A 27181-nucleotide genomic window follows, 5' to 3' on the forward strand; every position below is an offset into this window, starting at 1 on the left:
CCGGAGTAGAGGGCGGGCCCGGATTCCCCCCCAAACCTCCCAACTCCTAGTCATACACAGGAGGAGTCGACCTGGACTGTGGGTTCAGAAAAACGGCCAAGCTGAGGGCTGCCGTGAAGCTCCAAGGCAAGCCAATCCGCCAATAAGCGCAAGACCCACCAAGGTAGAGGAGGAACTTTGTCACAGTATATATATTAATAGTATGATAAATGTATATTAGATTTCACTAGTGATCAATCATTTTACTGCATATGTTTTGTGGAGCAGTTGCTGTACCGTATATATAATATAAGGGTGTTTGTTGTAACTTTAAATCTCATTGGGATAAAAGGTATTATTTAAATGTAAGAAAAGACTTATATACCTATGTAAAAAGGCTATGGATGTACAAATTTCACCTGTGGTCCTATGATAATCCTTTTTGGTCTACTCTGGGTATTTCCAGATACTTTTCTGATTACATAATACTGTAATTTGCATTTACATGGCATCCTCTTCTTATGGGATCATAAAGCACTTTATAAACACTAAGAAATTAAGCATCATAGTATCCCAGTGAGATAGGGTACAGATAGAAAAACTGAGGCATAGAGAGGCTGAGTGACTTGTCCAGGGTCTCATAGGGAGTCTGTAGCAGGGTTGGGAATAGAATCTATATCTCCTGGCTCACAATCCCATGTTTTAACCACACAACCTCCTCACCTTCCTGTTTGTCATTTTGCTTCTGTATTTTCACTCATGTTCATCTCTCATGTATGCAGAACTTCACAAGGATATTTTGCACCAGAAATTCTTCTGTAAAATGATTGGATCCTGATTAAGTTTCTGTTTAAAATGAAGTCTAGCAAAGGGCAGTTTATCCTTTTAATTGAATCCACAGAAGAAATAGTAAGTTTTTGCTGTATAAAAGATGCAGAGCTTTTTCTAGCTACAGTAGCTGTGCATTAAATAATTGAGCAAGTAAAATATCAAACACATAAAGTTAGCATTTTTACCAACACAAATGAACTAATGCTTACCCAGCAGAAGTGCAAGACATGTGGAAACATAGGAAGACAAGTTAATGATCTAGAAATTGTATAATGTGCTGTCTAAAAATCCTGCTAAATGGAATACATTGCATTGGGTCATTTTTGCACTGAGATTAAAAGGAAATGAGTTTATTTTACAAACAAATGGAGCTTGTCTTACTCTGTTTGGTATTCATTGCTGTAACATTTACTTCTCAGAAAGTATCTGTCAGCTAAGTATTAAATACAATTAAGGACTTTTTAAAGCTTTGAAGTATTTAATATAAAGTAATGAAGTATTTTGTTACATTTCACATTCGTTACTAAGCAACATACATTTTTAATTTTGATATGTCATTAGTTGGTATTTGATTAGAAGTTATGTGTAAGGAAAAATAAAATAAAGGAGGTGGTGCATTGGTACATTAGAATTTTATTACTAATTACATGGAATCCATAATTTTGATTTTATTGTATTAAAATATCACTACTAATGGCATCCGGAGTTGAATTTATTTCAAGTAACCTCATTTCTAAAATTTTCAAGGAGAATTTTTTTCCACAACCAAGTTTCAGGGGATCAGCCTTTATTTCAATGGTTTTAAACTTCAGATGTAAACAACAGAAGCGCTTTTTCACATCAACTCTTACTTGCCATCTAATTAAATTAGAATCCAAAATGTTAATAGTATGATAAATGTATATTAGATTTCACTAGCGATCAATTGTTTTTCTGCATATGTTTTGTGGAGCAGTTGCTGTACCATATCTTGTCATGCATCTGTAAGCTCAGTTGTCTTACAATAGCAGGACACAAATGAGAAAATCAGATTCTTATTGAGCAGTATCTTGATATCACAAATTGCAGGAAAGTATATGCAGTGTAAATATGTGTGATTACATGGACTTCTCAGGTATGTTTCAGCCTTTGTGAGCAGTTTGCTAGATTTCAGTGCTTCCATACCTAGGTTGATGGATCTGTATTTGAAATCCTTCCAATATCAGTAAACGTATTAGGACCAGAAGTTTCTTGAGACTTGACTGTACATTGTGGGAATTTTTTGGTCTTGCTGTGCAGGATTTTTCAATCCCACACAGCACTAGGATGAATTAATTAGCTCAGAGGTTCATAGAGCCAGGAGTGTTACATGATTAAATATTATGGATGCTGAATTAGCTGGTGCTCAGATGAGGGTGCTATTGGCTTAAAGACACACTGGTGTCTCATAGAAAATGGGAAGAAAAATTCTATTTAGTGAGAACTCTGCATATATGTCATATCTTCTGTGTTTATCTGATCTTTTGCCTGCTCTTTATTATGAGGGCAATTTACATAAAAATAGGATCTATGCCATTTATGAGTTTCTGTGCTCCTGCTGCTTATTCTCTACTTAAAGTTCTCATCCTTTATGGCATTTCACCCCAAAGCACTTTACAGTAATTGCTAATTGATATAGAAAGATCACTTTATCCACACTTGACATGTAGCCACCTCTGTGGTGAAGCGCAGAAGCAGTTTAATAGTGCACAGTAAAACTACATGTCTGTTTAGGACAGGAAGTGAAGAACAACCTATCCAGTTGAAAATGGAGTGGCTATTTACTTATGCAGAAACGAACTGCAGTACCCACATTGGAATTGGGTTAAGTCATTGGGGTTAATATCCTTAGTCTTTAGAAAAGTCATTAGAATCTTAATCCGAGTAAGTGTTCAGAACTGCAGTTGTACATCTCATTTAAAACCTAACATCTCTAGGAGCATAAACAGCGAGCTACACTATTACGTCAGTGAAGACTCAGATCCTACCTGAATCACCAGCTCAATAATCCTTGAGCACCTACGTGTTCCTTATAGGCCTCTTACTGTTGACCTAGTTCTGACCTGCTTACCATGTGAAAACTAACATCACGGAGCAAGTGTATGCCATTGACAGATTCTTTACTCAGACTTGAGTTGTGTAAGATTGCCACTGGGAGAAGAAAGCTAAGAGCAAAACTCGCTTCCCCTCTACATCAGGTGAAGTAACCTGATTTTCACTGTGGAGGAGGTTCTTCAGTCCCAGGGGCATGGGGAACTGGGCTTCTTATTTAGACAAAAACAATGAGGCGTCCGGTGGCACCTTAAAGACTAACAGATTTATTTGGGCATAAGCTTTTGTGGGTAAAAAACCCACTTCTTCAGATGCACTTCTTCATGATCCATGTATGGTTTTTTACCCACAAAAGCTTATGCCCAAATAAATCTGTTAGTCTTTAAGATGCCACCGGATTCTTCATTGTTTTTGTGGATACAGACTAACACGGCTACCCCTCTGATACTTATTTAGACAAGTTTCCCAGGTTTGCAGTGTAAACACTATAGAAACAGAATGTGAAGATTCAAGGCTTATAAACTGGCAAGCCCTCAGAGGGGGACTAGGCAAGAGGATGCTCCATCATTCAGAAGTTCATCGGAGAGTCGCTGAGGCGTGGGTTAATATTGAGGCATGGGCATATGCAGCCACTGAAGTCTGCAGACAAATCTCCTGTGGTGTGCCCACTAAAAGTTCTCTCTTCTGCCTAGATGGTAGGCTTGGTACCACATTTCACTCAACAGTTGGGTTCGATATCATTTAAGCCTATATCACATATATATTCCTGGGTGACTTCACTTATTTGCAGGGTAACTAAACAGAATGGCACTTAATTTATTTTATAAATTTTAGAAATTGATTAACATTATAAAAGAATGACTGTACAAAGTGCTGAGCATCCTGACAATTAAATACAGTAATCATCTAGGAACATAAATACAAATGAATTAACTCCATGAGCCAGCAGTCTTCACTATTCAAAAGGAGATAGTGATTTTCCTCAGCCAGCAGAAAATGAAAATAAAATTCTTCAAAAAAGCCTCTCGCACCCCCCACCTCCCAAATTATACCCAGGAGCATTCTTCCCCAAAAATCATTCAAGCAAATGGCTTTTGCCGTGTGTCTAGAAGGTTTAGTAAATTTGGTCTATTTCATACAAAGCAGGGTGGTGAGCAAGTTTCACAGTCCCAGGGTTCTCACTGAGAATGCCTGCTGGCAGCCTCACACTCTTATAGAGAGGGTAATCCAGCTTCATTACCTCCACTAACTGCAAATGTTTGCCACAGGGAGAGACCCGAACCCAGTTAGACACGTGCCAGGCCATTTAAAGATTTTTAGATGGCCATAATCAACATCTTAAACTCTATCTGGAGACCAATTGGCAGCCAGTGCAGATCCCAGAGCTCCCAACCCTGACAAATAGAAACTCAGGCACAAGTTAAACAACATCTTGTGAGCTACTTCCCAATGCGGGGGACGTCTCCTCTCATACCTGGATGCCTAGACAGAAGGAAGCTGAGACTGCCAGGAAAACTTTGATGCAAAGTAATTACATTTTCTCTTGTTGTTTTCTGAAGAAGTTAAGGAAGATAACCTTAAACCTAAAAAGAAAAGGAGTACTTGTGGCACCTTAGAGACTAACCAATTTATTTGAGCATAAGCTTCCGTGAGCTACAGCTCACTTCATCGGATAGCTTATGCTTAAATAAATTGGTTAGTCTCTAAGGTGCCACAAGTACTCCTTTTCTTTTTGCGAATACAGACTAACACAGCTGTTACTCTGAAACCTTAAACCTCTTTCTCCTTTTGCAAAAAATTACAAATGTAGTGAAAGAAAGTAGACCTGTTCTTAATAGTAAACAACTAAATAACTTTCTTTTAACGAACTTTTTGGATGTAATATAGATGAGGTGTAGGAGAGCATCCTTCCAGAGAGGATAGCACCACAACACAATGCAGCAAAAGCCTGCTGCTAAAATCACAGTAGCCAAGTCCTCAAAAGAAAACTTCAGGCTCACTTTACCTCAAGTAAAAAGAAAAGGAGTACTTGTGGCACCTTAGAGACTAACCAATTTATTTGAGCATAAGCTTTCGTGAGCTACAGCTCACTTCATCGGATGCATACTGTGGAAAGTATAGAAGATCTTTTTATACACACAAAGCATGAAAAAAATGGGTGTTTACCACTACAAAAGGTTTTCTCTCCCCCCACCCCACTCTCCTGCTGGTAATAGCTTATCTAAAGTGATCACTAGCCTTACAATGTGTATGATAATCAAGGTGGGCCATTTCCAGCACAAATCCAGGGTTAAACAAGAACGTCTGGGGGGGGGTAGGAAAAAACAAGGGGAAATAGGTTACCTTGCATAATGACTTAGCCACTCCCAGTCTCTATTCAAGCCTAAGTTAATTGTATCCAATTTGCAAATGAATTCCAATTCAACAGTCTCTCGCTGGAGTCTGGATTTGAAGTTTTTTTGTTGTAATATCGCAACTTTCATGTCTGTAATCGCGTGACCAGAGAGATTGAAGTGTTCTCCGACTGGTTTATGAATGTTATAATTCTTGACATCTGATTTGTGTCCATTTATTCTTTTACATAGAGACTGTCCAGTTTGACCAATGTACATGGCAGAGGGGCATTGCTGACACATGATGGCATATATCACATTGGTGGATGTGCAGGTGAACGAGCCTCTGATAATGTGGCTGATGTTATTAGGCCCTGTGATGGTGTCCCCTGAATAGATATGTGGGCACAGTTGGCAACGGGCTTTGTTGCAAGGATAGGTTCCTGGGTTAGTGGTTCTGTTGTGTGGTATGTGGTTGCTGGTGAGTATTTGCTTCAGGTTGGGGGGCTGTCTGTAGGCAAGGACTGGCCTGTCTCCCAAGATTTGTGAGAGTGTTAGGTCATCCTTCAGGATAGGTTGTAGATCCTTAATAATGCGTTGGAGGGGTTTTAGTTGGGGGCTGAAGGTGACGGTTAGTGGCGTTCTGTTATTTTCTTTGTTAGGTCTGTCCCGTAGTAGGTGACTTCTGGGAACTCTTCTGGCTCTATCAATCTGTTTCTTCACTTCCACAGGTGGGTATTGTAGTTGTAAGAATGCTTGATAGAGATCTTGTAGGTGTTTGTCTCTGTCTGAGGGGTTGGAGCAAATGCGGTTGTATCGCAGAGCTTGGCTGTAGACAATGGATCGTGTGGTGTGGTCAGGGTGAAAGCTGGAGGCATGTAGGTAGGAATAGCGGTCAGTAGGTTTCCGGTACAGGGTGGTGTTTATGTGACCATCGTTTATTAGCACTGTAGTGTCCAGGAAGTGGATCTCTTGTGTGGACTGGACCAGGCTGAGGTTGATGATGGGATGGATATTGTTGAAATCATGGTGGAATTCCTCAAGGGCTTCTTTTCCATGGGTCCAGATGATGAAGATGTCATCAATATAGTGCAAGTAGAGTAGGGGCGTTAGGGGACGAGAGCTGAGGAAGCGTTGTTCTAAGTCAGCCATACAAATGTTGGCATACTGTGGGGCCATGCGGGTACCCATAGCAGTGCCGCTGATTTGAAGGTATACATTGTCCCCAAATGTAAAATAGTTATGGGTAAGGACAAAGTCACAAAGTTCAGCCACCAGGTTAGCTGTGACATTACAGGAGAGTGGGTTTGTGTGGGGGGGAAACCTGGATTTGTGCTGGAAATGGCCCAACTTGATTATCATACGCATTGTAAGGAGAGTGATCATTTTAGATAAGCTATTACCAGCAGGAGAGTGGGGTGGGGGGAGAGAAAACCTTTTGTAGTGGTAAACACCCATTTTTTCATGCTTTGTGTGTATAAAAAGATCTTCTATACTTTCCACAGTATGCATCCGATGAAGTGAGCTGTAGCTCACGAAAGCTTATGCTCAAATAAATTGGTTAGTCTCTAAGGTGCCACAAGTACTCCTTTTCTTTTTGCGAATACAGACTAACACGGCTGTTACTCTGAATCCTTTACCTCAAGTGTTTTTTCCAATGGAGGCAGAAGTTCCAGGACTGATAGTCACCTATTGGGATTCTTCACATGGTTCTTCATCCTATTTTCTTGGTTCGGACTACACATCTGATTGAGGAAATCTCTCAAGTAGCAAGAAGAAACCACTCTGGCAGAAGAAAACTGGGGTATAGTGACCACAGACACCAGCTTGCTTAACAAAGGATTGGATCTGGCCTCTCACTCAACAAATCAGGTCTACATTAGAGGTCAGAAGGCACATAACTAGGTTGGAATTAGAGGTCAATGTATGGTTTCTTCCATGACTGTTTAGTCCAGACCAAGTTTAGGGAGATCTTATTTGATGATTCCAGGCAACAAAGCTGTATGTAGGGAGAACTGGTAGGTCTTTAAGGTCAGACTGCTCAAATATTGGCTCAGGGGCAATGGTCTTGTAAAGAGCAGCAGGAGGATTGGGGAAGTGCAAGGATGAGCCTTAAACTAGTTTTGCACAGGGATCCTTGATCAGTAGTCTGTACAGATTATTTATACCCCCAAGATCAGTCCTGTGGTTTTCATCCATCATTCAAAAGATGTTTTGTTTACCTAAAATATTTTCCTTTGGGAAGATCTAATATCCACCCACCAATGCTATTTTAAAATAAGTATTTTATACTGGAATACTCAGGTTTCAGTATATGATAATTTTGATCCATCCTAGATTTGACTAAAATCCCATTGATTTGACAGTGGTTTATGCAAATATTGTAGTTCTCAGCATGAAAAGCTTAGAAAAGCGATTCAGTTTAAAAGATGTTTGAATTGAGTATTCAGTTTATAGTGGTGTTGCATTATCTGGAAGCAACACAGGGCTTATATTATCTGTGATGAAAAAGTTTTTTTTAGTTTGTTTAAACAGTATGCAAGTTGACAGATCCAGCTACAAGTCATTGATTGGCTAAAAATCTTCCCTGGAAAGCTTGCAGGGATCCAGCCTCTACAGCATCTTAAAATGAAAAACTGACTGTCCCTTAAATAAATGGAAACCCACACTGGAAAGGGAGTGAGTGACTAATGAGGCTAGTGATGGGTCTGTCACCTTTAGGTCATGCATTTATTTCAGTTTGTAATTTACTGGATGTTTGGAGGGCTATGTGAAATAGGTTGGTGGTCCTACTCCATGTCCTAGTGTACAGGTGTCCACATCATGAAAACTACCACCATGCTTGGCATTAGTTGGAAGTAATTGGCAGTCTCAACAGACAGAACAAGGACTGAATAAGCGTAGACTGAACTACTCTTATTATATTGGGTGTTTAGGTTGAGGCATATCACATTAGTAAGTCAGTTATACAGGATAAATATTATACTGACGGGCAAGTTAGAAATTCATAAGTAGAAGCTTCTGCTTCTTTTGTCAATGCAATACTGTACCTAATCTGTGCATAAACAATGATCTGAAATCTGTAGTGCTTTCAATGTGACATCTTCCATAATTGCTTTAAATTAACTGATAAAATGAGAAAAGAATAATACTCAGATACATTTTCAGATAAAATATATGCAGTGACTAAGGCAATCATGTATTAGATGTTCTTGGTATGTAAATAACCTTTACTGTAAATTGATGTTTAAGGTGTTTTCATGAGATGCTGCCATATTTTAACATTAAATATTGATATTTAGATGAACATTTTGCTCACATACACAGGTTCTAAAGGCACAGAACATCCTGAACATTTATAGACTTTGGGTTCCCATTGATTTTGTTTAACTCTTTGAAGTGGATGGGTCTGGAGTTTCTGTAGTGTAGCTTTAATTTAGAATATTTTGATGCTAATTGGATCCCATCAAGGTGTGGGCACTTGATGAAAGACCTCCAAAATATAGTTTTACATTAGTCGGTTTTTAGAGCTCTTTAAAAAATATAGGACCTATTTCTCCATTCCATTGCACAGTCAGTCCTTAATTAAATATATATAAATGGATCTTTATGGTTGACCAATCTTCACGTTTGCTTCCAATATCACTGACACAATTTTGCATCTGCATTTTATTGCAGTTACAAAATTTGGGGTGCAATTGACTGCATGTACAAAATTGTACCTCCAATACAGAAGGCCAGGTTGATGTTTGATCAGATAGATAGGCTTCTAAATGTGCATCAACAACATAAGAAGCTGCTTTTGAAAACTTGGATCGTAATATAAATACCCCGCTCCCTGTTTCCATCTTTGTAAAATAATGTCTTTTAATGTTTTATGGGATTAAAATGTCATGTTCACAGTCAGCACATGGAGTGTTATTTTGTTTATCCCAGTAATACAATGCTTTTTATCTTGTTCATTTCAAAAAGTGTGTGTTTTATTTTCAGGCCTCCTGGTAGTCAGCAGCAGTGGACAAATGACCAGATTCCACAGGTGAGTTAATCAAAATGGTACTTGTTTAGAACATCAGTAGTTAGTGTTACATCTATTTGGTTTTAGTTTTAGATGTGAGGTACATCATATACAATGACATTTGGAGATCCTTCATTATTATTAGTCAAAAGCTATGGAATTAAGTTGGGAGGACTACCACATCACAAATCAATGTGCTTCCAGTTGCAATTATCTCTTGGTGCATAATATTTTCTAATATTGTATTTTAATTCTTAACCACTTCATGGTCACATGTACAGTCAGCCACTCATTAATTTATGTTGATTATCGCAGACAACATAGTGGAACTGTAGATGTTTGTTAATATTGTAATTTACTGTATGGAGAAAATTTTTGAAAACAAGTCATTGAGTTACCACAAAAATCAATAACAGTGAAATATCAACCTGTCAGTTTGCATTATTAAATGAATTCATCCTGATTAGTTGTAGTGAGTTCTGTAAAATTATGACTTGCCTCCCAGTGGTACAGTGCCCACTGACTAGACACCAATCAAAACTTCCCTTAGAAATAATCAACTTTCATTAACTAGATCCAGAAGTTCAGAATTGTCAGCTCCTATGTCCTCTGGGTGAAGATCACAGAATGTGGGAATGTGGGACCCCTTTGCAAAAAAAAAAAAAAAAGAAATCCATTATTTTCTCTGCTTTAGTACTCCCCAATCTAGAATGAATCCGCCACCCTTTGAGAAGGTAGGCTCATCTGATAGGACCTTCACTGTGCTATTATAGACTATTACATTTAGAACTCTAATCTTGACTTCTGTGGCTGATAAGGCAGTATTATCAACATGCAGTATTGTCTTCTGAAAATATGGTCCAAGTGTCAGGCTGCTGCTTAAGAATGGGCGCCTGCCTGGTCAACCATACTTCAAGGGGGCAAGAGACCCTTTCAGTCTTATAAGAGAATGTCCATTTAGGCATGATGGAATTAAGAGGTGGATCTTCCATGGAACTTTAGCCATGGAAATTTGGATTATTTTGAATGTCTGCTGATCTGCAGGAACTCAATTTAATATTGAAAATATTTTTTAGAAATGCTGTCTGATGTTTGTCAAGCCATTGTCATTGCTTTTTATTGTTCCTTAGAGCATACTATAGTTTTTGTGCTTTATTGCTATTACATAGTTGTGGAGTTAATCCATGAAAGAATCCCCTTTATTTATTTTCCTTGTGTGGAGACATTAATTCTCTAATTGTAATAATGCTATGATGAGAGGTCACCCTGAAGCATGTTTTGCTCTCTTGAACTCAAATATTTTACAAATGTTTCATCGTAGCTGATTCCTCCCCACCCTGAGGGCAGAGAGAACTCCCTGTTTGCTGTAAAATGTTTCATTAGTCACTCTGTGTGTTTGATTGACCTTTGCTTAGTGGTACTGCCTGAAACATATGGAATATATCCCCCTCGCCACTTGCTCTGTGGTTAACATTGTGGTTCAAAATGAAAACCAAAAAAACGTATATTTTAAAAAACAGAAACAGTTCCTGTCTTTCCCCTGCAATTGTCAGTATCTGTTGGAAAGAGTATTGGAGTCGTTTGGACTGGTCTTGCTCAAGTGATTTGCCCTCACTAAAAAAGAGGAAGAGAGGGACACATAATTATGTGCTTCCTAGCCTGAAATTTACCTCTTCCCTCTCCCCCCCCCCCGATCTTTTGTCCATTTTGTTGAAGGCTATGTGACACATGCAACCTTTACAATTTCCATTATATGACTGCTGCAGATTCAAAGTGCATGTAGACTATATTAAGGAAATGACATTTTTTGTGTAAGCTTTATTGTATCAGATTTTATATTTGTTATACACAATTATATAATAAGTGCTAAAAGCTGATGGTATTTCATTACTTGATTGAGATTTATCATCAAACTGAGGTGTCATTTAAACAGCAGAACTGAATTGAATTAAAGTTAAATCAAAGCCTTATGTTGACAAGAAAATTATAAATTCTATCTCTCATAAAATCATCAGTAGATTGAGGAAATAGGATTTTTCTGACTCTTTTGGAGACAGCAGTATCAATTCACTTTGCAAATCATTTGGAAAGAAATATGGAGAAGTTATGAGTCTGATTGATTGATTGATTTTCACAAAGAACTTTTTCCCCTGTAAGGTTGCCAAGAGAAACTGAACATCAGAGTATTTTACCCACCCTGAAAAAACCTGCCATTATCTCTGTGCCCACCACAACTTCTCATCAGGATTCCTATTCATACACTTCCACTCCAACACAACCCTGGATGTGATTTGGGTAGCATGGACGAGCTGGCAAGTGATTACTGGTGGCTTGCATAGATCAAGCTGGACCAAAGGACCTGCCTCTCCTCCTTGTTTCTGGTGACACAATCACAATTAGAGAGGCTAACAACAATTAAATACCTTTGAGAATCTGGGCCTTAGTAATCAGCCAGGATTCTGTGTCTGTCAGTCTTCTCTTTTTAACTTTATGTATTTCAGAAGTTTAAGTGTGCAATAAAAATTTCTTCTGCATAGATGGTTAAAATAAAAAAAAAGTTTGTCTTGTGCTATTATGATTTTTTTTTAAATCCTTGGTTTAAAATGAAACATTTCATACAATAAGTTCACAATGTGGAATAATTGCTTTGATATTTTATAGGGAAAACTACATAATTTATCTAAAAACAAAACAAACTGCCTAACCTCCATAAAATCTGTTAGTATGTGTGCAAACTTTTTTGGTGTTCTAAAAGTTTATTCACATTGCATTAAATTAATCACCAAATCCCCCACAATAAAGCCTAAATAAATGAGCTCTTCATATCATGAAGCCATGGGCAGGACAGCTCTAATCCTCTGAAGGTAGACAGGGCTTCTGTGACCCCAGTAATTTTTACTGCCATGTTTTCTGATTTTTACTCAAATTGGGTTCAGATCTTAGAGTGTTAAAAACAGTGGTAGCTGCTGGTATCCTGTCTACTGGAGTTTCCACAACAAGCTGAACTAGTAGTAGCAACAATGAGAAATCCTAGGGGAGAAGGCTCGTGTAGGAAAAGAAAACTAAGCACCATTGGTTCAGTCTATAATGTATTACCATTGATGTACCTACTCAGCACAACTCTAAGCAAGTTACTTAGATTTGACTAATATTAATACAAATCAATCTTTTAATATGTTAATGTTTAGTTTCTGAGTTACCGAGTGGGCATTCCTCTTGCTCATATATTTTTTTTAATTCTAGAATTAAAGTGCAATTTTTGGAGTAAAATTTATGTGAAATACAAATAATATTCAAGATGAAAATCAAAATGCAAATATTAGATGTACTAAAAGTAAATAAAATTCACTCTCAACGTACCATGAGCATTCTATGCTTTCCCTTACTATTGTACTGTCGTGGTATGTTAGTGTTTCAGTACAGCTTTAACTGTGAAATTATTTACATGTAGTGTTTTGTGTCATCCTTAATGTTCTTTTAATCTAACTTTTATTGGCTGAATGTATCTTAGATAAGCACATCCTTAAGCATTAAAATAGAACATGTCCAACGTGACTACAAATGTATGTAACTTGTTAGCAAAAACTGTAAGAATATATGTAGGCCAGAGGGGACTTCCTCATTATGAATTTATTTCTTTTTTTGCAAATAGATAAAATCGTGGGAGGTGTAATTAGATTTTATACTTTTTTTATTCCAGCTAATTTTGTAACTGATATAAAACAAAATGAATTTTGACTTTTTCAAAATCGTATACTTTCATAAAGTTAAAATAGCCTTCAAGAACACATTAGTGCACTGCAAAAATTAAATACGTGCTAAGCAATGTAAGCACATGGCACTTTTAATTTTTCAGTAGCCCAAGGGCACTGTTATCTGGTCTTTTCTGGGAAATCACTCATCATGTAGCTATTGGGGAAAGAGAGAGCTTCAGCTCCTTTTCTGGGAGCAATCCAATGCAGTATGGATATTAATTAAATTTATTAAACAAATAATACAGCCACTCAGGGAAGCAGGGGTCCATCTGCCAGCTCTGCAGATTGATCTCTGCAGAGACGCGAGTTGAATGGTAGTTAAAGCTAAGTTGCAGAGCTCAGCAGATGGGCTCTTGTCTCTAGTGGGGGAGATTTGGTGGCGGTCCAACAGCTTTTTTCCCCCTCCAGGTTTTTGTTCCTTGCAACTGTGATTGAAGAAGCACTTCTCTGTCTTTTCTCAGCCTGAGCCCCCTCCCCCTTTTGTTTATCTGAGCAATGTTTAAGTCTGAGTGATTTGTTAGAGAGGCAAGTCCCGGCTGATCTCATTTTGTGTTTATGATGTAAACCTCAAGCAGAAAATAATTAGGAAAATGTAATCCCATTGACTTTACACCCCACTTGTGTACACTGCTACATCTCAGCCTGGTGCCTTGGGAAAGAAAAAGTTTAGAAGCAGATTTGTATTTAATATTGAAAATTACAGCTTGGTATGCATCTAATTTCTCAAAAATCTTTTTGTCAGAGATTTGTACACACAGTATGACAGCACCATTGCTTACTGCCTTTACATTCAGAATCTAGTTTTATTCTTGGATTTCACTTTATTTTCACTTTCTATTTTCTTTCATATTTTTTAAAAAGTATACATTTTCTGAATTCCAATAACACTCTTTATATAGCAGATGAATACTGATTTAGTGAATTGTTTGCTGTATATGGGCATACCTAGGACCTGTTGTATTGTCTAATACTGATTATGAGAAATATACTGGGTTCAATACTCTTGTAATTAATTATGCAATTAGGCCCTTTGTTTATTCATATTTGCAGTTTTGGGAGGTCTCTAAACAATCATTGGTGCAACAGGAAAGCCCAAACCATATAAACGTAATTGTTCTGTTACAAGAAATAGCAATCAATAGAGTTAACAGGTTATATATAAGAGGGATCTATTGTTTATCAGGAAAGGGCCACATTCTGCCTTCCTTACTGAAACTTTAACCAGGCAAAACTGCTATTGAAGTCTGTTGGAATTTTGCCCAAAATAAGGCATGAAGGATTTAGCCCCAAAAGTATATGCTTTACAAAGTAAACAAAAGAGGCACTGTTTGGGATGATAGTTGATGTCTCTGTAGTGTTCGTTGTTTCCTCTGCATTGGCTTTTGGCTCAGATCAGCCTTGGTTTACAAATTTCAGTGTTTAACTCAAAACATGAATACTGTTAGGCTTCGGAAGAGAAAATAATTTTGCTTCCATTGTAGGTTACTGTGTGTTGCTAAGGCTGTGTTTTCAGTTTTAGATCATGCTGTCATTAATAATATGAATGCTTCAGTTACTATGGTAAATTGTCAGAATTAGTTGTTTTTTCATTAGTGCCCTGCCAAGGATTATTCTGAACTCTAACACTAAGACACATCACTGCACCACAGCTCTTGATAGTTTGTTAAACTGGCCCAGCTTAATGCATAGGAGAGGCTTTTGCTGAAAAATGTTTGTTTACCGATGTGTAGTAGGTGAACTACCATTTATCTATCTAATTGGTTGGAACTGAGAAACCACAAGGGATCCTTAGTCTGCAGTTGAATTCATAAGCTATTTACCACATTCTCTCCACTGTCTTATACCTGGACTAATTTTGCTATCTGATTTAAACGGCAATCTAGTTGCTCTGGCATCTCAATTTAAGAGGAGATTGGATGTTCTTGAAGTGAAATGCAAATGTTTTATTTTTGCCTTTAAACAAATGTGCTGTTTTTCCTGTTAAATTAAGGGGGGATTTGAAAATTAGTTATGGATCTCGGGGTATATTTTATGATAGGAAAAAATATAACATTAAACCTCTATAAATTAGTACAAACTAGTAAAACTAGAGGGGAAAAAAGGCAGAAAGTTAGTGGAGATACTTGACCTGCTTGCTGCATGTTGTTCTGTGTCCTCAGAATGAATCTTTCATATTTTAGGAGCGATGAGACTATACTAGTTAAGCAGTAAATAACTAAATTAATTTTTTCTAGGAGTGTCATTTTGGATTAATATGTGGAAATAGGGTAATAACTTTGGCAAAATTCTATCAGTTCTAAATGGTGAATCTTAACTCCAGTGTTCTGTTCTTCTTACATGTTCAGAGTTTCCATCAGTATAGCTGAGGACTTTCTGAGTGTATAGAGAGCAAAATATCAAATACCTAAATTTTGCTTTTAATTGTACCTGTGCAACTCCATTATTTTAAATGGGGGTTACGCAGGTGTAAGTGAGAGTAGCAATGAATCTGAGATAATCTGTGTGGATCTGAGAGAATTCTGCCTATGGTTTCCTAGCTGTCTACTAACAAGCCCTAATGCAGCACTGGCTACTTCTAAATTCTCTCAAGTTTTCTTTTGTCTATTTTATTCTTTGAAATTTTTCATGCATATTTAGCATTTATGAAAGTGAATGCCCAGATGTGGTCATTGAATGAACAGGTCTTTCCCACAGAGGCTCTCAATGTTCCTCAATGCAAATCTGGAACACTATTAATTATTCAGGTTCTCCTAGAACTCTTCTGAGCAAAAACTGTCAGTTTGTGGCATCTAGACATCACGGTGACATGTGCAATAGATATGTCTAAAAACACAATCTCAATATATGTCCACTGGGGTCTAGAAAAGCCATTCTCTTTACATGTTAATTTTTTGATTTTGAACCTCAGAACATAAGGACTGGGTGATGGGTGAAAGGCTACTACATTTCTCCACTTTTTTTTGTCCATATATAATGTTCAATTTATATATTTATAAGTTGGTGTGAATGTGACCCTAAGAATCCCTCAATGCCAACTGGCAAGGGTCCGAGGTTACAAGAGTATCTGATCTTCGTATGTATATTCTGGTTCACCAGAGAATATCATGTGAGGTCTTAAATGAAAGCCAGGTTTACGCTGGCCATTAATATTGTTGTGAAATGTATTTCCTAAAGTCTGTATCAATGTAGAGTTGACAGGTTTTCTGCCAAACAAAAGATGTTTATTCACCTATCTCTGTCATCATGTAAAATAAGCATTGTAAGCCAATACAATAGAAGCCTCATTTTCATGCAGCATCAACGGATAGGGGTTTGAAGTCAACAGAGGCAGCACACTGAAGAATAAGGTACAGGGTTATCCTGACTGTGGGTACAAACAATGAACTTTGGAGGATATAAGGAGAAAGCAAGGAAGACACCCCTTTATCCTGCATTTAGAAAGTAATGGGGCAGTATGATTACATTTATGAATATGGGTTCACAACCTGCCCTGGTTGAGAAGTTGCAAAGGACATTTGGAGTGGGATAAATTTCGTTAGACAGAAGAAGTTAAGTTTAATCTCTAGAAGGTGTGTTTTGATTTTGTTTTATATGTAACCCTGTTGTTTCCATTATCCTTTCTCACTGTCTCTTGAATCTTGACCCTCTGATGATAAACTTATTGTTGTTTGCACTGTAAATATCTCTCAGTGCTGTGATGTACAACATGCTGGGTGAGGCAGGCTGCACCTCAGCACTTGCTGCCTTTCTCTGACAGTCTGACCCCGAGTCAGGGTGCGTGTCCTTCAGGTTGCAGGCTGTCCTTTATCCATTTCAAAGTTCCTTTGTCCAAAAGTTCCGACCCAAAGATCTCCTGAGATTTTGAGCAGGACTTCTGAGCTTAACCAAACTGGTTTATGCATTTCTCCAGAAGGAATTGGAGATAATCTTCCAAAAGTGGATTCACTATACTGAGCACTTGAGAACCAGGCTGTTGAATTAGAATCATTGATAGGTTCCTGGAAGCCTGGGTAAAGCAACACCCTGGAATTAACCCTTTGGGTTCCATAAAGCCAGCCAGACTACAATACTTATGAATAGTTACACATGATATTCATCAAATTAATACAGATAGCATTCTTCGCAGCCTTTTTTTTCCATTATGAAGATTATGTAGCATTCATATTCATTTACCCTACAAAACACTTTTCTCAATGTGGAGAAATGCTGTGTAAAATTCCTACTTATTTTGAATTTACAGATTTTTATTAACCAACTAGAAGAGTTGAGGGAAAGGGTATTCCAACAGTTCATTATATTTAAAATAATATACACCTCTATCCTGATATAACATGGTCCTCAGGAGCCAAAAAATCTTACCGTGTTATAGGTGAAACCGTGTTATATCGAACTTGCTTTGGTCCCCCTGCTCCTTGTCCCCTGACCGCCCCCTCCAGAGGATCCCCCCATCCCTAATCACACCCAGGACCCCACCCCCTGCTCCCTGTCCCCTAACTGCCCCGACCCCTATCCTCACCCCCGCCCCCTGAGAGGCACTCACCGGCAGCGGTGGGAAGCGAAGCAATGTGGCCCCAGCCCACTCCACTCCTCCAGCTCCCAGCTGCGGTGCTCCATTTCCTGCTGCCGGTGAGTGCGGGGAGGTTGGGGAAAGAACGCTTTCCCCAACCCCCCGCACTCGCTGGCAACGGGAAGTGGAGCGCTACGGCTGGGAGCTGGCAGAGTGGAGCAGGCTGGGGCCAGGCTGCTCCTCTTCCGCCGCTCCTGGTGAGTGTGAGGGGAGTCCCTTCCCCCCAAACCCCCTCCGCTGAGCGACATGTCTGGGGCCAGGGCGAGGGAAGCGGAGCGGGCTGCTCCCGGACCCCAATAATAACCCTGGCCACTCTGGGCCTGCGGGTCCCCCAAAAGTGATCCCCCACAGCTCCTGCCTTCCAGACCCTGGTGGGGGAGGCCCTGCCCGACTGCCCTGAGACCCTCTGCCCCTTGTCCAACCCCTCGGCCCCGGCCCGGTACCCTTAACATGCCACTCAGAGCAGCGTGTCGGAGCCAGACACGCTGACGCACTGATCCGCCAGAGTGCTGCTTTACCGCGTTTTATCCAAATTTGTGTTGTATCGGGTCATGTTATATCAGGATAGAGATGTATATTGAACCAATATTTAATTATTTTAACAGCCATGAACCAGGAGAATAATACAGTTCTTCAAGTTTTATAATTAAAAATGTTATATGAAATATTTCTTTTGAATTAGTAATTTTGGTTGATGCTATGGGCAAGATATGGATGCTGCTAGACTCTAGGGCTCCAGTTGATCAGGCCTTTGGGCATAAGAACATAAGAATGGCCATACTGGGTCAGCCCAAAGGTCCATCCAGCCCAGTATCCTGTCTGCTGACAGTGGCCAGAGGGAGTGAACCTAACAGGTAATGATCAAGTGATTTGTGTCCTGCCATCCATCTCCACCCTCTGACAAACAGAGTCTAGGGACGCCATTCCTTATTCATCCTGGCTAATAGCCATTAATGGATTTAACCTCCATGAATTTATCCAGTTTTCTTTTAAACCCTGTTATAGTCCTAGCCTTCACAACCTCCTCAGGCAAGGAGTTCCACAGGTTGACTTGTGCTGAGTGAAGAAGAACTTCCGTTTATTTGTTTTAAACCTGCTACCCATTAATTTCATTTGGTGGCCCCTTGTTCTTATATTATGGGAACAATAACTTTTCCTTATTCACTTTCTTCACACCACTCATGATTTTATATACCTCTATCATATCCCCCCTTAGTCTCCTCTTTTCCAAGCTGAAAAGTCCTAGCCTCTTCAATCTCTCCTCATATGGGACCCGTTCCAAACCCTTAATCATTTTAGTTGCTCTTCTCTGAACCTTTTCTAATGCCAGTATATCTTTTTTGAGATGAGGAGACCACATCTGTACGCAGTATTCAAGATGTGGGCATACCATGGATTTATATAAGGGCAATAAGATATTATCCATCTTATTCTCTTTCCTTTTTTTAATGATTCCTAATATCCTGTTTGCTTTTTTGACTGCCGCTGCATACTGCATGGACATCTTCAGAAAACTATCCATGATGACTCCAAGATCTCTTTCCTGATTAGTTGTAGCTAAATTAGCCCCCAACATATTGTATGTATAGTTGGGGTTATTTTTTCCAATGTGCATTACTTTATATTTATCCACATTAAATTTCATTTGCCATTTTGTTGCCCAATTGCTTAGTTTTATGAGATCTTTTTGAAGTTCTTCACAGTCTGCTTTGGTCTTAACTATCTTGAGCAGTTTAGTGTCATCTGCAAACTTTGCCACTTCACTGTTTACCCCTTTCTCCAGATCATTTATGAATAAGTTGAATAGGATTGGTCCTAGGACTGACCCTTGGGAACACCACTAGTTATCCCTCTCCATTCTGAAAATTTACCATTTATTCCTACCCTTTGTTCCCTGGCTTTTAACCAGTTCTCAATCTATGAAAGGATCTTCCCTCTTATCCCATGACAACTTAATTTACGTAAGAGCCTTTGGTGAGGTACCTTGTCTTTGTTGCTACAGTAGAACCTCAGAGTTATGGACACCTCGGGAATGGTGGTTGTCCGTAACTCTGAAATGTTCATAACTCTGAAGAAAGCATAGTTCTGCCTGCAGATCCAGCAACTGAGACTCCAGGCCAGGATTCAGCAGCAGCTGAGCAACCTGATCCAGCTCTGGCATGAGTTTGCGAGTTTATCCCCATCCTCGCTGGGGGGTGGTGGTGGGGGGGGTAAAACCAGTATGTCCCCTTCCAGATGAGGATGGCGTGGGGTGACAGCTGTGGAGACTCTGGTGCTGCTCCTGCTCTGCTGGCTCAGAACCACCTCTCTTGGGCTGGCAGCCCCAGCCTCTTGCTGTAAGTGGCTGCCCCGCGAGTGGGGGTGGGGTGGGGACAGGCAGCCCAGATGTGCCTACCTTTAAGATGCAATATAGGCTCAGCACAATACTTGCTTTATTATTATTTTTTTTAATATCTCTACTGCTGCCTGATTGGTTACTTCTGGTTTCACATGGTGTCTGGTTGACTGGACTGTCCGTAACTCTGGTGTTCGTATCTTTGAAGTTCTACTGTACTTTGAAAGGGAGCAGTGTGCACTCTGATTAGTGTGTGTTGCAGCTGTTAGAAGGACTGGACTCAATATTCCCCCTTAAGAAGCACTCCAAGGGAATGTGGTTGGTGGGAAGGCATGTTAATCAGGCTGCCTCATGCTGCTCTCTTGGAGAACTTCTGCTCTCTTCCCTATGCTCTCTTCCATGACTACAACTCTCAGGAACCAGCACAACAGAGGGCAGATCTACCTCCAAATTCATTGCTAGATTAAACTTTTAGGCCCCGTTCAGCAACATTCTTAAGCATGTGTTTGTAGAGATTTAAAGTGTGTGACTTCAGTGAAAGTACTCATAAGTTTAAAGTTAACTTACTGAGTTTAAGACATATTTACTAAGACCAGTGGTTCTTTCCAGACTACTGTACCCCTTTCAGGAGTCTGATTTGTCTCGTGTACCCCAAGATTAATCTCACTTAAAAACCAGTTGCTTACAAAATCAGATATAAAATACAAAAGTATCACAGAACACTATTGCTGAAAAATTGCTTACTTTCTAACTTTTACCATATAATTATAACATAAATTGATTTGAATATAAATATTTTACTTATATTTCAGTGTATAGTATATAGAGCAGTATAAACAAGTCATTGTCTGTATGAAATTTTAGTTTGTACTGACTTTGCTAGTGCTTTTCATGTATACTGTTGCAAAACTAGACAAATATCTAGATGAGTTGATGTACCCCCTGGAAGACCTGTGTACCCAAGGGGTATGTGTACCCCTTGTTGAGAACCACTGACTTAGATGATGCTGAATTAAAAGTTTAGGTACATTGCAGGCTATATTTTAATTGACATCAAGAACAATAAAGGTGGGAAACTTCAGTACACTGGTTTTGTGCTTTGAGTCGTTGCATTGTGATTGCACAGCTCAGTTAAATAGTGCACAGTTCCAACTTCCTTGTCTGATTGTGACAGAAAAATGACTATCAGCTATCAGAAAGATTAACACTTTTTCATTAAATTAGGTAAAAGAAAAACACACTTAAAATGTATTATTATATTTTAGCTTATGTATAAATTTACCAAAATAAGCATGTTTTCATAGCTTCATGAAATTTCTGTTTTCTTGCTAACACTGTCTCCAATTTTAAAAATTGACCATAAGCTCTCACTTTTCCAGCAGAGGTAAAAAAGCAAAGCCAGAGATTTCTGTTTTTGTGTGCTATTTCTATTCTTGCGAAAACCGTACAGCAGAGATCTAATGGAGGAAAAATATGTCCATCAAAGATCAAACTGTGTTAGCATAGAGCGCTATAGTGCAACAGCTCCTACCAAGACCATTCTTTTTAGCTACTTTTTATTAAATTGTTCCCTACCTTTTGATCATATGTCTGTCAAAACTGCCTACACTCTTCAGACTCGTGCAGGTTTTCTTTTTTTAATACTGTGAATATGTTTATATGGGTGGACATTAGCATATATGTAACCAGTAAGAACAAATGATGGATGCAAATTGCTTTAAAATGGCTATGAGGAGATGCTAACTTTTAAATATTGCCTTGTTTTAAATCCCACCTGGTGCCTAAGACTCTTATTAAGTCTATTTTAAGTGCAAAGAAATAAAATAAAATTCTGTCTTTGTATAAGGACAAGGTTATGTGTTTTGGAACATTCTGTATTATAAACATCCTTATGAGGGAATCACCTTTACTGCAGCGATGGAGCTGGAACACATAGTACCATCTGGATTTGAACTTTTTCAAAATTCACGGTTATTTAGATCTACAGTTTTGGTTGGGGCTCGTCTCTGAGGAACTTGTAACTTCCCTCTGGGTTGTCTTGAATTAAATGGATGTGAAATATTCAACTCAAACCTGAAATACGCCCAAAATCAGTCTGAGTTTGAGTCCGACATCCCTCCATGACCCAATTCATGTTTGATTTGTATCTTGGAACTTTCATCACAACCAATTTTCATGTGTTGGTCTGTAAGCATGCATGGTATTTTACAATAGGTAAACTTGTGAAACAAAGAAAGGAACGTTGGCCTTGAAGCTTATCAAATCTAAAAAAGCATGAGTGATGGTACGGAGCAATCGCTGAACGGTTAGTGGAATGCTTTGTGGAACAGATGGGTTTTTAAGGGAATTTTTAAGGAAGAAGAGGAGAAGTTGGGGGAGGACATTTGGCTTATGTTGTTCGGATGTATGTTCCAAAATTAAAGGGCAGAATGGAAGAAGGCACAAAAAGCTAGGAGTAGGTGAAGAAAACTGGAGAGCAAGCAGGAGAGAGGAATGAGCAGACTATATAAAAGAGTAGGGTTATGAACATCCAGTACATGTGTAGAAACTGAGTTTTTTATTTTAAATGTACTTTAAGGCTGAATGAATCATTGACCTTTTTTGTGGTCTGTCTGTATGTTTCTATAGTTGTATAGAAAGGTCATGTCCCATGTGGGATGCGGGAAACGAAAGGTGATAAAATGAACATTGACCCACCTCTGCTGGAATGAGAGAGGACTGAATAACACAATAATGAAAACAGTGTATAAATGAGTACATGAGGTCAGAGGAAATTGTTTGCCTTGTGGGCAATATAGGTGCAGGAGACATAAACTTGAGAGCTTCTGGCAATTAGTGTGCTCGTTTGCTGAATGTTCTGACAGCAGTACAGGCTGAATCATGACAGGAGAGTAGTGTTGTTTTTTAATTAATATGTAACTCTGTTCCTAAAGCTTTTTATATACTTTACACTGAAGCTTAATTGGCACAGTGGTGTCCTTATTATAACTGAGACCTATAGGCGCCCCTTTAACGTATATACATTAATAATGTGGTAGTGTGTTTTTTGAGGGGACGTGCCCCCCCATTTGTTGTTTTTAACTAGGGATTTTCACCCAATTTCTAAATGAAAGTCTCTGATTGGTTTATCTAACCAAGCTAATGTTGTGAACCCTTTGGCTTTCCCCTTGCTATTGTAAGCACAGCTTTTTGTGGCCTCAGAAAACTAACAAGCAGCTAAGAAATGAAACTCCAGTATATTTGTCCATCAAGCAGAGGCCCTTTTGATTCAGAAATGTGTTGTTTGGTTTTATAAATATAGTCCCAAGGTAACATGTTTGTCTCTCTTTTTTTCTTTTCTTTTGTTTTTTGAATAGAATTTTTAACAATGAAACTTGCACAAAGATTTCTAGTGCTTAGTAATATCCGTTATGTGGCTATCTCTTCAGCAAAATCAAGCACTGAGGACCATTACAGACAACGTGCTATGTATGCTTACTTTTTACCGATACAGACAAGATGGCAGGACAATGATCAGTATGGGCATGTGAACAATGCTGCCTACTACAGCTATTTCGACACTATAATCAACCATTTTCTGATCAGGTATGTATGCTGCTCCTCAGGGACTGTCCCCAGACTTCCTTTGTATATTTACTCATCTGGGTGATTTTGAAGTAGTTTTGGGATTAAGTAGGTAAATGTATTTATGCACTTCCACTCTACTCCTATATGCCTCAGTGATCCAGAATGAAGCAAACATTCCAACTGAAACACCGCTGCAGCAAAGACACAGGTATTTAAATGCTTGGGCAGTATTTGAAGTAAATTTAGTTTCACACATAATTCACTTAAATATCTTTTTTGCATTAAAATTGTGTTGGAATTGGTATTTGAAAATAAACTTTAAAAATTATATGTAAACTGATTGGTTAGTTCTCTGTAACCCACAGTAGTTTGTATATGCTAGTAGCAACATCTCTTAGATGATGAACAGGGCTTTTTTTGATATTGCTAAGGCACTGGCACATGTCCTTTCTTGTGGATGTTGGCAAGCACTAACATTTGTCTTCTCATGAAGCACTGTCAAACCCTCTTATGATATAGGTATTACATGTCCTTTCTCAAGGGTGTTGATGAGCAGCAGCTGTTATAACCCTTTCTTTGATTTTTGTTAAAAGCCAAAGGGCCTTTTCATAATGACCCTTATTTTGGTAACAATCCTGCCGACATTTATGCATGTGCACACAAGTAATCCCTCTGAAGTCAGTTAGTTCTGTGTTTAAGATTTTGCAGGATTGGAATCCAACTGTATTTAACTCATTTTGTTCTATGTAACTGCATATCTAGGGTGAACTGCATGGAGCTCTCGTGGAAATTAGGCAAATGCTAATCTTGCTTTCTGTGCATGGTTTATGTGTCTGAAAACTTCATAGTACTGCCACTGGGGGATGCACAACTTAGGAAAGTGACATAATTAACCAAAAGGAATAATTTAGATGTTAGTTCCTGCTTTCAAAAAATGAAACTGCCAACAAAAATTCAGATGGGTAAATTAAGCAATTCTGATTTTCATACATTAAATCGACTGTTCTGACTACTATATAACAAGAAATCACTAAACATATATGTGGTAATACAATTACATATTTTGTACAAAGGACTGGACAGCAATTACTGTGGGCTTCATGGAGTGATTCTGGCATAGGGAAAAGTTCAACCTACTGAAAAAAATATTTTGTAAAATAAGTGAAAAGTTTCCTTGAATGGTTCAGGATTATTCTAACTTTATTAAATAAAATTATATTTGTAATTGTGAAGTGCAGTATTACAAAATCATAAAACAAAGATAATGTAAATTATGCAAGAAAAACGACAAGAAATAAAGATTTGCTCATTTAGCAGACTTAAAATTCAATAACCAGTTTGTTTATGCATCATCTTTATATTGGAATGTGATCACCTACCATGAAATACAGAAGAACATGTCCAATTTCTTTGTATATATCTGTGTTCACAAAGCCAAGTATGCTGAAGGTCAGTGGGGACTCGGAATAGCACAGCTAACCGACAGTTCAGGTGCCTCAATCCTCAGAGACTAATCAGCAGCCCTGATGCTGGTACAAAGGCCAGGAACCAATATGAAAAGATGTGAATGATCTTGCTCTCTTGAGCAGTAAATGGATTTTTAACTATTCTTTGAGTATTTATGAAACTTTATACAGTAATTATATCTTACTAATAATTTGTGAAAGCTTTAAAATATAGACAGTTAAATTCTAATGAACTAATATTGGTATGAGTACATAGCTATATTGTGGCTGAAGTGCTTTTGCTAAGCTAGAGAATAACCACAGGCCCCAATAAGAAAATTGAGGCCACTGTGTTTTTCAATTTACACTTGCCTGAACTTTATTCTTAGCCTCTTCTCTTTCCTTGCAGCCTCAGGGAACAGATGGGAAAATTAAGCTGCAAGGAAGTAGCAGAGGTTATTTCTGGGCCTAAAGTGGACCTAAATGTTTCTGTAGACCAGGCGGCCAGAATTCAAGAGGACAGGTTTGGTGGATGACGAATGCATCTATTTTGATAGACTTATATTTTTTCTAATCTTGCCTTTTTATTTAGACAACATTACCACAGGATTGCCTAAACTTCATTCTATTTAGTACAGAGAACATCTAAGGAAGAGTAAGGTAGCATTAGTGACCTTAGGAACTGAAAAGTTTTAAGGGTAGTTGCTGTACATTCTGCAGTGTATGATGCACTTATCTTCTGTAGTCTCACTGGCAAAAGTGGAGTAGTGCAACCTTGCACTACATACCAGAGTTATCCTGGTTATGCTCAGGGCAACAAGGGCCATTGTGTAATGTGGTAAGGTGTAAACCACCCCACTCTACATTGACCTTACCTGTTTCACTTCTGCAAGAGTGTGCTGAGGCTTTGGGTGGTAGTGGGGGAAAGACTTTTCAGGCCATACTTGTACATCACAGATATAATCTGGCCTTGGTTTTATTATAACACAGAAATGTCTGTCAATGGTTGGCCGAGCTGTAGTTCAAATGGGAAATTTAAATAATTTCAAACTTTTAGGTGTAATAGGGCACATCAATTTATATAATGAGATGAAATCACTGGGAATCTGGCAATAAAGGAGTGTAAATAAAAGCATTCCTGCTCAAAATAGGTGGAATTGAAGGGGCATTATCAATTTATTTAGGCCAGAAATTTGACGTTCTTTAAAATTGTTGCAGTCTGTTGATGATCATTTCTGGTTTCCACATATCTGTGGTGTTTGGGAGTTTTGATTTCTTAATCCACCATTCTAGTTGAAGAAGCCACAGAGGAAAAATAAACCAATCACTTAAACCAATATGAGAGAGGGCCTTAACTTCTCTAAACTGAAGAAGAGTTGATACTTAACCTGATTTTCATGGACACTTTCTTTTTTGATGAACTGGCCTGGTTCCACTTCCTATAAGCTGGGACATTTCAAGTTATTACAAGTCTCTTGTCTTCACAGCCAATGCTGGACTTTACAATGAGGTGATATTAGCATTCCATAACAATATGATGATGCAGTGACAAGCTATTATAATTCAAATGTCACAGTGCTGTGATGTGATTATTTTGTTCCAGATAAGAGTTTTAAAGGTATCAGCACTAACAATTAGCTAGCTGTAAACATTTTTGCAGATGCTATTGATGATGCTGATGCCCAGAGAGGGAGAGAAACCAAAAAACAGCTGTTTTGACTCCTGCATCTCTAGAACACAACAAAATAGAATCATAGAATAGAATCATAGAATATCAGGGTTGGAAGGGACCCCAGAAGGTCATCTAGTCCAACCCCCTGCTCAAAGCAGGCCCAATTCCCAGTTAAATAGAATGTTTGCAAGGACAAAATCTGCTAGGGAAAGGAATCTTGTTTTCAAGTTGGTAAAGGGGTATGAGGTCCACCAAAGAGTAAACAAAATATGAAACATTGAAAAAAACCAGTTGACAGAGCACCTTTAAATACAGGAATTCAAAGTGGATAGTACTTACTGTATTTGATTTGGCTGTGTCTGTGAAATATGACTGACTTTATTCAGTCCAGAAATGCAAAATGAGTGGTTAGAAAAATGTAAGGAAATGACTGCAGAAAATTATGCTCTTCCTGATTTACTTTGAATTGATCATAATGCAGCCTACTCAGTTAGGCTTGCAGTTCCAAAGGGCTTTGTTATCCTGAGCACCTCTGCAAGGTGAGCTGTTTGTTTATTTATTTGTTTTAATGGGGACACACAACAAAATGTTTTGCAGGCTTGCCAAAAACGT

The 27181-nt window shown here is 38.5% G+C and overlaps 1 long non-coding RNA gene across 1 annotated transcript in view; it reads left to right on the top strand.

Annotated features, from left to right (window-relative positions):
* Window positions 1-27181, top strand: part of LOC125639033 (uncharacterized) — a 44020-nt gene that overhangs the window by 14498 nt on the left and 2341 nt on the right. Inside the window, exons 4-5 of the long non-coding RNA XR_007357359.2 lie at window positions 9204-9249; window positions 23242-23470. This is a non-coding gene — a long non-coding RNA (uncharacterized LOC125639033). The remainder of the gene's footprint in view (window positions 1-9203; window positions 9250-23241; window positions 23471-27181) is intronic.

This window comes from Caretta caretta, chromosome 6, assembly GCF_965140235.1.
Source record: "Caretta caretta isolate rCarCar2 chromosome 6, rCarCar1.hap1, whole genome shotgun sequence".
Taxonomy (NCBI): domain Eukaryota; kingdom Metazoa; phylum Chordata; order Testudines; family Cheloniidae; genus Caretta; species Caretta caretta.